We start from the raw sequence: 12,692 nt of genomic DNA on the forward strand, positions 1-12,692 counted from the left end.
GCAGGAGTCCAAGTTGGGTTCAAGATGGGCGAAGAAACCAGGAGAAGTTGGGGAGAGGCTGTTTCCAGCAGCTACCAAATGCTGACTGCTGGGCTTTTCCTAATAAAGGATGCTGAGCCACACCCAGACTCAGCTGCTGCTAAAATTCCCTCTTCATCCCAACAGTTAAAGCTGCAGGAAATATACTAGAGTAACCAGGTTTAAAAGAGGGCAGGGCTCCTGCAGCTTTAACTGTTGTGATGAAGAAAAAATTTCACCACGTTCTCCATATATACAAATGACACCTGCTAAAATTCTGTCCTATGTTTCCCTATGGGCAAGTGCTTTTCAATGGATCCCTATGGGCAAGCATGGCTTCTCTATGGAGAATTCTGTCCTAGGTTTCCCTATGGGCAAGTGCTTTTCAATGGATCCCTATGGGCAAGCATGGCTTCTCTATGCAGAATTCTGTCCTAGGTTTCCCTATGGGCAAGTGCTTTTCAGTGGATCCCTATGGGCAAGCATGGCTTCTCTATGCAGAATTCTGTCCTAGGTTTCCCTATGGGCAAGTGCTTTTCAATGGATCCCTATGGGCAAGCATGGCTTCTCTATGCAGAATTCTGTCCTAGGTTTCCCTATGGGCAAGCATGGCTTCTCTATGCAGAATTCTGTCCTAGGTTTCCCTATGGGCAAGCATGGCTTCTCTATGCAGAATTCTGTCCTAGGTTTCCCTATGGGCAAGCATGGCTTCTCTATGGAGAATTCTGTCCTAGGATTCCCTATGGGCAAGTGCTTTTCAATGGATCCTTATGGGCAAGCATGGCTTCTCTATGCAGAATTCTGTCCTAGGTTTCCCTATGGGCAAGCATGGCTTCTCTATGCAGAATTCTGTCCTAGGTTTCCCTATGGGCAAGCATGGCTTCTCTATGGAGAATTCTGTCCTAGGATTCCCTATGGGCAAGTACTTTTCAATGGATCCCTATGGGCAAGCATGGCTTCTCTATGCAGAATTCTGTCCTAGGTTTCCCTATGGGCAAGCATGGCTTCTCTATGGAGAATTCTGTCCTAGGTTTCCCTATGGGCAAGCATGGCTTCTCTATGCAGAATTCTGTCCTAGGTTTCCCTATGGGCAAGTCCTTTTCAATGGATCCCTATGGGCAAGCATGGCTTCTCTATGCAGAATTCTGTCCTAGGTTTCCCTATGGGCAAGTGCTTTTCAATGGATCCCTATGGGCAAGCATGGCTTCTCTATGGAGAATTCTGTCCTAGGTTTCCCTATGGGCAAGTGCTTTTCAATGGATCCCTATGGGCAAGCATGGCTTCTCTATGCAGAATTCTGTCCTAGGTTTCCCTATGGGCAAGTGCTTTTCAATGGATCCCTATGGGCAAGCATGGCTTCTCTATGCAGAATTCTGTCCTAGGTTTCCCTATGGGCAAGTGCTTTTCAATGGATCCCTATGGGCAAGCATGGCTTCTCTATGCAGAATTCTGTCCTAGGTTTCCCTATGGGCAAGTGCTTTTCAATGGATCCCTATGGGCAAGCATGGCTTCTCTATGCAGAATTCTGTCCTAGGTTTCCCTATGGGCAAGCATGGCTTCTCTATGGAGAATTCTGTCCTAGGTTTCCCTATGGGCAAGCATGGCTTCTCTATGCAGAATTCTGTCCTAGGTTTCCCTATGGGCAAGCATAGCTTCTCTATGGAGAATTCTGTCCTAGGATTCCCTATGGGCAAGTGCTTTTCAATGGATCCCTATGGGCAAGCATGGCTTCTCTATGCAGAATTCTGTCCTAGGTTTCCCTATGGGCAAGCATGGCTTTTCTATGCAGAATTCTGTCCTAGGTTTCCCTATGGGCAAGCATGGCTTCTCTATGGAGAATTCTGTCCTAGGTTTCCCTATGGGCAAGCATGGCTTCTCTATGGAGAATTCTGTCCTAGGATTCCCTATGGGCAAGTGCTTTTCAATGGATCCCTATGGGCAAGCATGGCTTCTCTATGCAGAATTCTGTCCTAGGTTTCCCTATGGGCAAGCATGGCTTCTCTATGGAGAATTCTGTCCTAGGTTTCCCTATGGGCAAGCATGGCTTCTCTATGGAGAATTCTGTCCTAGGTTTCCCTATGGGCAAGTGCTTTTCAATGGATCCCTATGGGCAAGCATGGCTTCTCTATGGAGAATTCTGTCCTAGGTTTCCCTATGGGCAAGCATGGCTTCTCTATGCAGAATTCTGTCCTAGGTTTCCCTATGGGCAAGCATGGCTTCTCTATGGAGAATTCTGTCCTAGGATTCCCTATGGGCAAGTGCTTTTCAATGGATCCCTATGGGCAAGCATGGCTTCTCTATGCAGAATTCTGTCCTAGGTTTCCCTATGGGCAAGCATGGCTTCTCTATGGAGAATTCTGTCCTAGGTTTCCCTATGGGCAAGCATGGCTTCTCTATGGAGAATTCTGTCCTAGGATTCCCTATGGGCAAGTGCTTTTCAATGGATCCCTATGGGCAAGCATGGCTTCTCTATGCAGAATTCTGTCCTAGGTTTCCCTATGGGCAAGCATGGCTTCTCTATGGAGAATTCTGTCCTAGGTTTCCCTATGGGCAAGCATGGCTTCTCTATGCAGAATTCTGTCCTAGGTTTCCCTATGGGCAAGCATGGCTTCTCTATGGAGAATTCTGTCCTAGGTTTCCCTATGGGCAAGTGCTTTTCAATGGATCCTTATGGGCAAGCATGGCTTCTCTATGGAGAATTCTGTCCTAGGTTTCCCTATGGGCAAGCATGGCTTCTCTATGGAGAATTCTGTCCTAGGATTCCCTATGGGCAAGTACTTTTCAATGGATCCCTATGGGCAAGCATGGCTTCTCTATGCAGAATTCTGTCCTAGGTTTCCCTATGGGCAAGCATGGCTTCTCTATGGAGAATTCTGTCCTAGGTTTCCCTATGGGCAAGCATGGCTTCTCTATGCAGAATTCTGTCCTAGGTTTCCCTATGGGCAAGTCCTTTTCAATGGATCCCTATGGGCAAGCATGGCTTCTCTATGCAGAATTCTGTCCTAGGTTTCCCTATGGGCAAGTGCTTTTCAATGGATCCCTATGGGCAAGCATGGCTTCTCTATGGAGAATTCTGTCCTAGGTTTCCCTATGGGCAAGTGCTTTTCAATGGATCCCTATGGGCAAGCATGGCTTCTCTATGCAGAATTCTGTCCTAGGTTTCCCTATGGGCAAGTGCTTTTCAATGGATCCCTATGGGCAAGCATGGCTTCTCTATGCAGAATTCTGTCCTAGGTTTCCCTATGGGCAAGTGCTTTTCAATGGATCCCTATGGGCAAGCATGGCTTCTCTATGCAGAATTCTGTCCTAGGTTTCCCTATGGGCAAGTGCTTTTCAATGGATCCCTATGGGCAAGCGTGGCTTCTCTATGCAGAATTCTGTCCTAGGTTTCCCTATGGGCAAGCATGGCTTCTCTATGGAGAATTCTGTCCTAGGTTTCCCTATGGGCAAGCATGGCTTCTCTATGCAGAATTCTGTCCTAGGTTTCCCTATGGGCAAGCATAGCTTCTCTATGGAGAATTCTGTCCTAGGATTCCCTATGGGCAAGTGCTTTTCAATGGATCCCTATGGGCAAGCATGGCTTCTCTATGCAGAATTCTGTCCTAGGTTTCCCTATGGGCAAGCATGGCTTTTCTATGCAGAATTCTGTCCTAGGTTTCCCTATGGGCAAGCATGGCTTCTCTATGGAGAATTCTGTCCTAGGTTTCCCTATGGGCAAGCATGGCTTCTCTATGGAGAATTCTGTCCTAGGATTCCCTATGGGCAAGTGCTTTTCAATGGATCCCTATGGGCAAGCATGGCTTCTCTATGCAGAATTCTGTCCTAGGTTTCCCTATGGGCAAGCATGGCTTCTCTATGGAGAATTCTGTCCTAGGTTTCCCTATGGGCAAGCATGGCTTCTCTATGGAGAATTCTGTCCTAGGTTTCCCTATGGGCAAGTGCTTTTCAATGGATCCCTATGGGCAAGCATGGCTTCTCTATGGAGAATTCTGTCCTAGGTTTCCCTATGGGCAAGCATGGCTTCTCTATGCAGAATTCTGTCCTAGGTTTCCCTATGGGCAAGCATGGCTTCTCTATGGAGAATTCTGTCCTAGGATTCCCTATGGGCAAGTGCTTTTCAATGGATCCCTATGGGCAAGCATGGCTTCTCTATGCAGAATTCTGTCCTAGGTTTCCCTATGGGCAAGCATGGCTTCTCTATGGAGAATTCTGTCCTAGGTTTCCCTATGGGCAAGCATGGCTTCTCTATGCAGAATTCTGTCCTAGGTTTCCCTATGGGCAAGCATGGCTTCTCTATGGAGAATTCTGTCCTAGGATTCCCTATGGGCAAGTGCTTTTCAATGGATCCCTATGGGCAAGCATGGCTTCTCTATGCAGAATTCTGTCCTAGGTTTCCCTATGGGCAAGCATGGCTTCTCTATGGAGAATTCTGTCCTAGGTTTCCCTATGGGCAAGCATGGCTTCTCTAGGCAGAATTCTGTCCTAGGTTTCCCTATGGGCAAGTGCTTTTCAATGGATCCCTATGGGCAAGCATGGCTTCTCTATGGAGAATTCTGTCCTAGGTTTCCCTATGGGCAAGTGCTTTTCAATGGATCCCTATGGGCAAGCATGGCTTCTCTATGGAGAATTCTGTCCTAGGTTTCCCTATGGGCAAGTGCTTTTCAATGGATCCCAATGGGCAAGCATGGCTTCTCTATGGAGAATTCTGTCCTAGGTTTCCCTATGGGCAAGTGCTTTTCAATGGATCCCTATGGGCAAGCATGGCTTCTCTATGCAGAATTCTGTCCTAGGTTTCCCTATGGGCAAGTGCTTTTCAATGGATCCCTATGGGCAAGCATGGCTTCTCTATGCAGAATTCTGTCCTAGGTTTCCCTATGGGCAAGTGCTTTTCAATGGATCCCTATGGGCAAGCATGGCTTCTCTATGCAGAATTCTGTCCTAGGTTTCCCTATGGGCAAGTGCTTTTCAATGGATCCCTATGGGCAAGCATGGCTTCTCTATGCAGAATTCTGTCCTAGGTTTCCCTATGGGCAAGCATGGCTTCTCTATGGAGAATTCTGTCCTAGGTTTCCCTATGGGCAAGCATGGCTTCTCTATGCAGAATTCTGTCCTAGGTTTCCCTATGGGCAAGCATGGCTTCTCTATGGAGAATTCTGTCCTAGGTTTCCCTATGGGCAAGTGCTTTTCAATGGATCCTTATGGGCAAGCATGGCTTCTCTATGCAGAATTCTGTCCTAGGTTTCCCTATGGGCAAGCATGGCTTCTCTATGGAGAATTCTGTCCTAGGTTTCCCTATGGGCAAGCATGGCTTCTCTATGCAGAATTCTGTCCTAGGTTTCCCTATGGGCAAGCATGGCTTCTCTATGGAGAATTCTGTCCTAGGATTCCCTATGGGCAAGTGCTTTTCAATGGATCCCTATGGGCAAGCATGGCTTCTCTATGCAGAATTCTGTCCTAGGTTTCCCTATGGGCAAGCATGGCTTCTCTATGGAGAATTCTGTCCTAGGTTTCCCTATGGGCAAGTGCTTTTCAATGGATCCCTATGGGCAAGCATGGCTTCTCTATGCAGAATTCTGTCCTAGGTTTCCCTATGGGCAAGTGCTTTTCAATGGATCCCTATGGGCAAGCATGGCTTCTCTATGCAGAATTCTGTCCTAGGTTTCCCTATGGGCAAGTGCTTTTCAATGGATCCCTATGGGCAAGCATGGCTTCTCTATGCAGAATTCTGTCCTAGGTTTCCCTATGGGCAAGTGCTTTTCAATGGATCCCTATGGGCAAGCATGGCTTCTCTATGCAGAATTCTGTCCTAGGTTTCCCTATGGGCAAGCATGGCTTCTCTATGGAGAATTCTGTCCTAGGTTTCCCTATGGGCAAGCATGGCTTCTCTATGCAGAATTCTGTCCTAGGTTTCCCTATGGGCAAGCATGGCTTCTCTATGGAGAATTCTGTCCTAGGTTTCCCTATGGGCAAGTGCTTTTCAATGGATCCTTATGGGCAAGCATGGCTTCTCTATGGAGAATTCTGTCCTAGGTTTCCCTATGGGCAAGCATGGCTTCTCTATGGAGAATTCTGTCCTAGGATTCCCTATGGGCAAGTACTTTTCAATGGATCCCTATGGGCAAGCATGGCTTCTCTATGCAGAATTCTGTCCTAGGTTTCCCTATGGGCAAGCATGGCTTCTCTATGGAGAATTCTGTCCTAGGTTTCCCTATGGGCAAGCATGGCTTCTCTATGCAGAATTCTGTCCTAGGTTTCCCTATGGGCAAGTCCTTTTCAATGGATCCCTATGGGCAAGCATGGCTTCTCTATGCAGAATTCTGTCCTAGGTTTCCCTATGGGCAAGTGCTTTTCAATGGATCCCTATGGGCAAGCATGGCTTCTCTATGGAGAATTCTGTCCTAGGTTTCCCTATGGGCAAGTGCTTTTCAATGGATCCCTATGGGCAAGCATGGCTTCTCTATGCAGAATTCTGTCCTAGGTTTCCCTATGGGCAAGTGCTTTTCAATGGATCCCTATGGGCAAGCATGGCTTCTCTATGCAGAATTCTGTCCTAGGTTTCCCTATGGGCAAGTGCTTTTCAATGGATCCCTATGGGCAAGCATGGCTTCTCTATGCAGAATTCTGTCCTAGGTTTCCCTATGGGCAAGTGCTTTTCAATGGATCCCTATGGGCAAGCGTGGCTTCTCTATGCAGAATTCTGTCCTAGGTTTCCCTATGGGCAAGCATGGCTTCTCTATGGAGAATTCTGTCCTAGGTTTCCCTATGGGCAAGCATGGCTTCTCTATGCAGAATTCTGTCCTAGGTTTTCCTATGGGCAAGCATAGCTTCTCTATGGAGAATTCTGTCCTAGGATTCCCTATGGGCAAGTGCTTTTCAATGGATCCCTATGGGCAAGCATGGCTTCTCTATGCAGAATTCTGTCCTAGGTTTCCCTATGGGCAAGCATGGCTTTTCTATGCAGAATTCTGTCCTAGGTTTCCCTATGGGCAAGCATGGCTTCTCTATGGAGAATTCTGTCCTAGGTTTCCCTATGGGCAAGCATGGCTTCTCTATGGAGAATTCTGTCCTAGGATTCCCTATGGGCAAGTGCTTTTCAATGGATCCCTATGGGCAAGCATGGCTTCTCTATGCAGAATTCTGTCCTAGGTTTCCCTATGGGCAAGCATGGCTTCTCTATGGAGAATTCTGTCCTAGGTTTCCCTATGGGCAAGCATGGCTTCTCTATGGAGAATTCTGTCCTAGGTTTCCCTATGGGCAAGTGCTTTTCAATGGATCCCTATGGGCAAGCATGGCTTCTCTATGGAGAATTCTGTCCTAGGTTTCCCTATGGGCAAGCATGGCTTCTCTATGCAGAATTCTGTCCTAGGTTTCCCTATGGGCAAGCATGGCTTCTCTATGGAGAATTCTGTCCTAGGATTCCCTATGGGCAAGTGCTTTTCAATGGATCCCTATGGGCAAGCATGGCTTCTCTATGCAGAATTCTGTCCTAGGTTTCCCTATGGGCAAGCATGGCTTCTCTATGGAGAATTCTGTCCTAGGTTTCCCTATGGGCAAGCATGGCTTCTCTATGCAGAATTCTGTCCTAGGTTTCCCTATGGGCAAGCATGGCTTCTCTATGGAGAATTCTGTCCTAGGATTCCCTATGGGCAAGTGCTTTTCAATGGATCCCTATGGGCAAGCATGGCTTCTCTATGCAGAATTCTGTCCTAGGTTTCCCTATGGGCAAGCATGGCTTCTCTATGGAGAATTCTGTCCTAGGTTTCCCTATGGGCAAGCATGGCTTCTCTAGGCAGAATTCTGTCCTAGGTTTCCCTATGGGCAAGTGCTTTTCAATGGATCCCTATGGGCAAGCATGGCTTCTCTATGGAGAATTCTGTCCTAGGTTTCCCTATGGGCAAGTGCTTTTCAATGGATCCCTATGGGCAAGCATGGCTTCTCTATGGAGAATTCTGTCCTAGGTTTCCCTATGGGCAAGTGCTTTTCAATGGATCCCAATGGGCAAGCATGGCTTCTCTATGGAGAATTCTGTCCTAGGTTTCCCTATGGGCAAGTGCTTTTCAATGGATCCCTATGGGCAAGCATGGCTTCTCTATGCAGAATTCTGTCCTAGGTTTCCCTATGGGCAAGTGCTTTTCAATGGATCCCTATGGGCAAGCATGGCTTCTCTATGCAGAATTCTGTCCTAGGTTTCCCTATGGGCAAGTGCTTTTCAATGGATCCCTATGGGCAAGCATGGCTTCTCTATGCAGAATTCTGTCCTAGGTTTCCCTATGGGCAAGTGCTTTTCAATGGATCCCTATGGGCAAGCATGGCTTCTCTATGCAGAATTCTGTCCTAGGTTTCCCTATGGGCAAGCATGGCTTCTCTATGGAGAATTCTGTCCTAGGTTTCCCTATGGGCAAGCATGGCTTCTCTACGCAGAATTCTGTCCTAGGTTTCCCTATGGGCAAGCATGGCTTCTCTATGGAGAATTCTGTCCTAGGTTTCCCTATGGGCAAGTGCTTTTCAATGGATCCTTATGGGCAAGCATGGCTTCTCTATGCAGAATTCTGTCCTAGGTTTCCCTATGGGCAAGCATGGCTTCTCTATGGAGAATTCTGTCCTAGGTTTCCCTATGGGCAAGCATGGCTTCTCTATGCAGAATTCTGTCCTAGGTTTCCCTATGGGCAAGCATGGCTTCTCTATGGAGAATTCTGTCCTAGGATTCCCTATGGGCAAGTGCTTTTCAATGGATCCCTATGGGCAAGCATGGCTTCTCTATGCAGAATTCTGTCCTAGGTTTCCCTATGGGCAAGCATGGCTTCTCTATGGAGAATTCTGTCCTAGGTTTCCCTATGGGCAAGTGCTTTTCAATGGATCCCTATGGGCAAGCATGGCTTCTCTATGCAGAATTCTGTCCTAGGTTTCCCTATGGGCAAGTGCTTTTCAATGGATCCCTATGGGCAAGCATGGCTTCTCTATGCAGAATTCTGTCCTAGGTTTCCCTATGGGCAAGTGCTTTTCAATGGATCCCTATGGGCAAGCATGGCTTCTCTATGCAGAATTCTGTCCTAGGTTTCCCTATGGGCAAGTGCTTTTCAATGGATCCCTATGGGCAAGCATGGCTTCTCTATGCAGAATTCTGTCCTAGGTTTCCCTATGGGCAAGCATGGCTTCTCTATGGAGAATTCTGTCCTAGGTTTCCCTATGGGCAAGCATGGCTTCTCTATGCAGAATTCTGTCCTAGGTTTCCCTATGGGCAAGCATGGCTTCTCTATGGAGAATTCTGTCCTAGGTTTCCCTATGGGCAAGTGCTTTTCAATGGATCCTTATGGGCAAGCATGGCTTCTCTATGGAGAATTCTGTCCTAGGTTTCCCTATGGGCAAGCATGGCTTCTCTATGGAGAATTCTGTCCTAGGTTTCCCTATGGACAAGCATGGCTTCTCTATGCAGAATTCTGTCCTAGGTTTCCCTATGGGCAAGCATGGCTTCTCTATGGAGAATTCTGTCCTAGGATTCCCTATGGGCAAGTGCTTTTCAATGGATCCCTATGGGCAAGCATGGCTTCTCTATGCAGAATTCTGTCCTAGGTTTCCCTATGGGCAAGCATGGCTTCTCTATGGAGAATTCTGTCCTAGGTTTCCCTATGGGCAAGTGCTTTTCAATGGATCCCTATGGGCAAGCATGGCTTCTCTATGCAGAATTCTGTCCTAGGTTTCCCTATGGGCAAGTGCTTTTCAATGGATCCCTATGGGCAAGCATGGCTTCTCTATGGAGAATTCTGTCCTAGGTTTCCCTATGGGCAAGTGCTTTTCAATGGATCCCTATGGGCAAGCATGGCTTCTCTATGCAGAATTCTGTCCTAGGTTTTCCTATGGGCAAGCATGGCTTCTCTATGGAGAATTCTGTCCTAGGTTTCCCTATGGGCAAGTGCTTTTCAATGGATCCCTATGGGCAAGCATGGCTTCTCCATGGAGAATTCTGTCCTAGGTTTCCCTATGGGCAAGTATGGTTTCCCTATGGGCAAGTATGGTTTCCCTATGGGCAAGTACTGTCCTTTGTTTTAGTACGTCCCTTTGTTAACGAGCTCTTGCTTCCTAATCAACTGCCTTTAGATAGAGAAAGGACTACAAAAGTAGAGCCTCCAACTGCAGGAAGTGTTTACCTGAGACCTGAATTAAGTTTAAACATTAACACTGTTCTGCCTCTAAACCAGCAAGTAATATCGGATTACAGTCACCAGAGTGTAGACAAAGAATTGGAAGCCCAGAATCCTGCGCAAGCTGCCTGTGTGAAGCCAAATATTGGTACCACTGTACTTTTATTTTTAAATGCACCTTTGGCTTCTCAACATCACAGGTGAAACAAATCCAGACCAATCAGTTTGCAGACAGAATGCTCACCCATGCCAACGCCCTAGGAGGCAGTGAGACAGTTATATTTTTGTGCTTTAATAACCTTCCTTTGTTTAGAAAGCCGTGTAGACAGACTCAAGACTAGAAAGGTGTAAATCCTACTGATCTTAGTGGGGCTTACTTCTGAGTAGACATATTTAGGATTGTGCTGCAGCTGTTTTTACGGTGACACAAGATATACACACACACACACCATGTTTACCAAAAGAACAGTTTGCTGGTTACTGCATTATTTTTGCATGAAAAAATGGGTTTTTAGACACCCTAATATAAGCAGGGGCAGATAGGAATTGTTTTAGGAAGCCCTCTGGAAAAGGTGCTAATGAATCCTTTTTAGCCAGGAAGGACCTAGGGCATTGCAATTTTCTCCTGATCCTGCTGGAGCCCAGATTTTGGGTGTGGGTGTGTGTGAGGAGAGAACACACAGAGGCCTGGTTCAGACAACACGCTAAACCATGCTGCAGCCAGAGACACACAGTAGCTCTCTCTTTAACATTTGATTTTAGTAGTCCTGTGTTGGTAGCAATCTTAATTATAGGGCTGATGGAAGGGACAAGTAATAACACAGGCCAAAGTTCCAGAAGACAAGTTTCAGTAAGCTCTGGCAAATGCAGGAGGGGTCTAGATAACAGGGACAGGGTCAAGACACAGGCAAGCAAGCCAAGATAATGTCCCTGTTCAGAAGACATGTTAAACCATGGCTTTAACCACAGTGCTTAAACCTGTGGTTTAAGGTATCTTCTGAACAGGGCCATAGAGTCAGCCAAAGCAGAAGTAGTCCAACTGAGTTAGGCAGCCCAATACATACACAATCCAATAGCAGGGTCAAGCCGGAGTCCAAGTTGGGTTCAAGATGGGCGAAGAAACCAGGAGAAGTTGGGGAGAGGCTGTTTCCAGCAGCTACCAAATGCTGACTGCTGGGCTTTTCCTAATAAAGGTTGCTGAGCCACACCCAGACTCAGCTGCTGCTGAAATTCCCTCTTCATCCCAACAGTTAAAGCTGCAGGAGATATACTAGAGTAACCAGATTTAAAAGAGGACAGGGCTCCTGCAGCTTTAACTGTTGTGATGAAGAAGAAATTTCACCACGTTCTCCATATATACAAATGACACCTGCTAAAATTTCCTTTTAATACAACTGTTAAAGATACAGGAGCCCTGTCCTCCGTTTCATATGGTCACCCTACTACTGACTCCACTCCATTCTATTCCTTTAGGTAAGTTCAAAGGCTGTCCTCATAAAAAAAAATACTGTGCAGGATTTCATAAAGGGGGGGCATGTAGTTCTGAGGCTGTAATAATTAGGAAGCTCAGGTGTTTTTATCTACTTAAACAGTAATGGCAGAATTCAACAACTTTTGAAAAAAGTACAACTAAACCAAAATATTTTGTTTAAAAAAAAGCCCTTAAAATGAGAACCCAGTTTCAGAACTGAATAGTCAATGACTTTAAGCAGATAAAAATGTGTGGACATCTTAATCACAATAAAGCTTAGTCCTTATTAATCATAATAAAATAACATATATTGCAGTCCATGCTTTCCTATAGCCATTCTGAAGGAACCTAACATGACCATGCACAATGTGGGGACCATTCCAATGGAGCACGCCTCCAGCAAAAACTCTTAGGATGCTTAGGGTCTCAGTTCAAACCTCCACAACAATTATGGGGCTCCCCCTTTTGAGGGGGGCTGCCTGACAGCCCAGTGCTTTCCTATGGCCGTTCTGATGGAACCTAAGGTGCCTGTGTGCAATGTGGGGGCCATTCCAATGGAGCATGCCTTCAACAGGGGCTCTTATGGTGCTTACAGCCTTATTACCAACCTCCCTGAACTTTTTGGGGGCTCCCCCTCTTTTTTGTGGGGCTGCCTGACAGCCCGATGTTTTCCTATGGCCATTTTGAAACCGGCCTGTTGTAAGGTGTGGGCGTCGGGAGGGGGCTCATATAGAAACATCTAAATAATGTTTGGCATGTTGCGACAAAATTCCTTTCTCATATTTGGGTGTTTGAGAACTGGTGCTTATAAAGCAGTGCATAAAACTATCATTACCCTCTTTTTATTGCATTCTGATTTCTTCTTGAAGTTGGGGATGATCCCTAGAACCACAGTGTTGGGGGGTCGTAGTAGTTGTTCCCTAAAACCGCTCTGTTAGTTTGTATTTTGATTCTGTGTGGTTTTCTGTGAAAACTGAATGTTTAACTCCTTTAGGGATTTTGATTTGTAGATGATCCCTAAACTCCTCCAATGATTTCCTATGGCCATTCGGAATAAACCAATG

The sequence above is a fragment of the Elgaria multicarinata genome, chromosome 3 (genome assembly GCF_023053635.1).
Source record: "Elgaria multicarinata webbii isolate HBS135686 ecotype San Diego chromosome 3, rElgMul1.1.pri, whole genome shotgun sequence".
NCBI classification, from domain to species: Eukaryota; Metazoa; Chordata; class Lepidosauria; order Squamata; family Anguidae; genus Elgaria; species Elgaria multicarinata.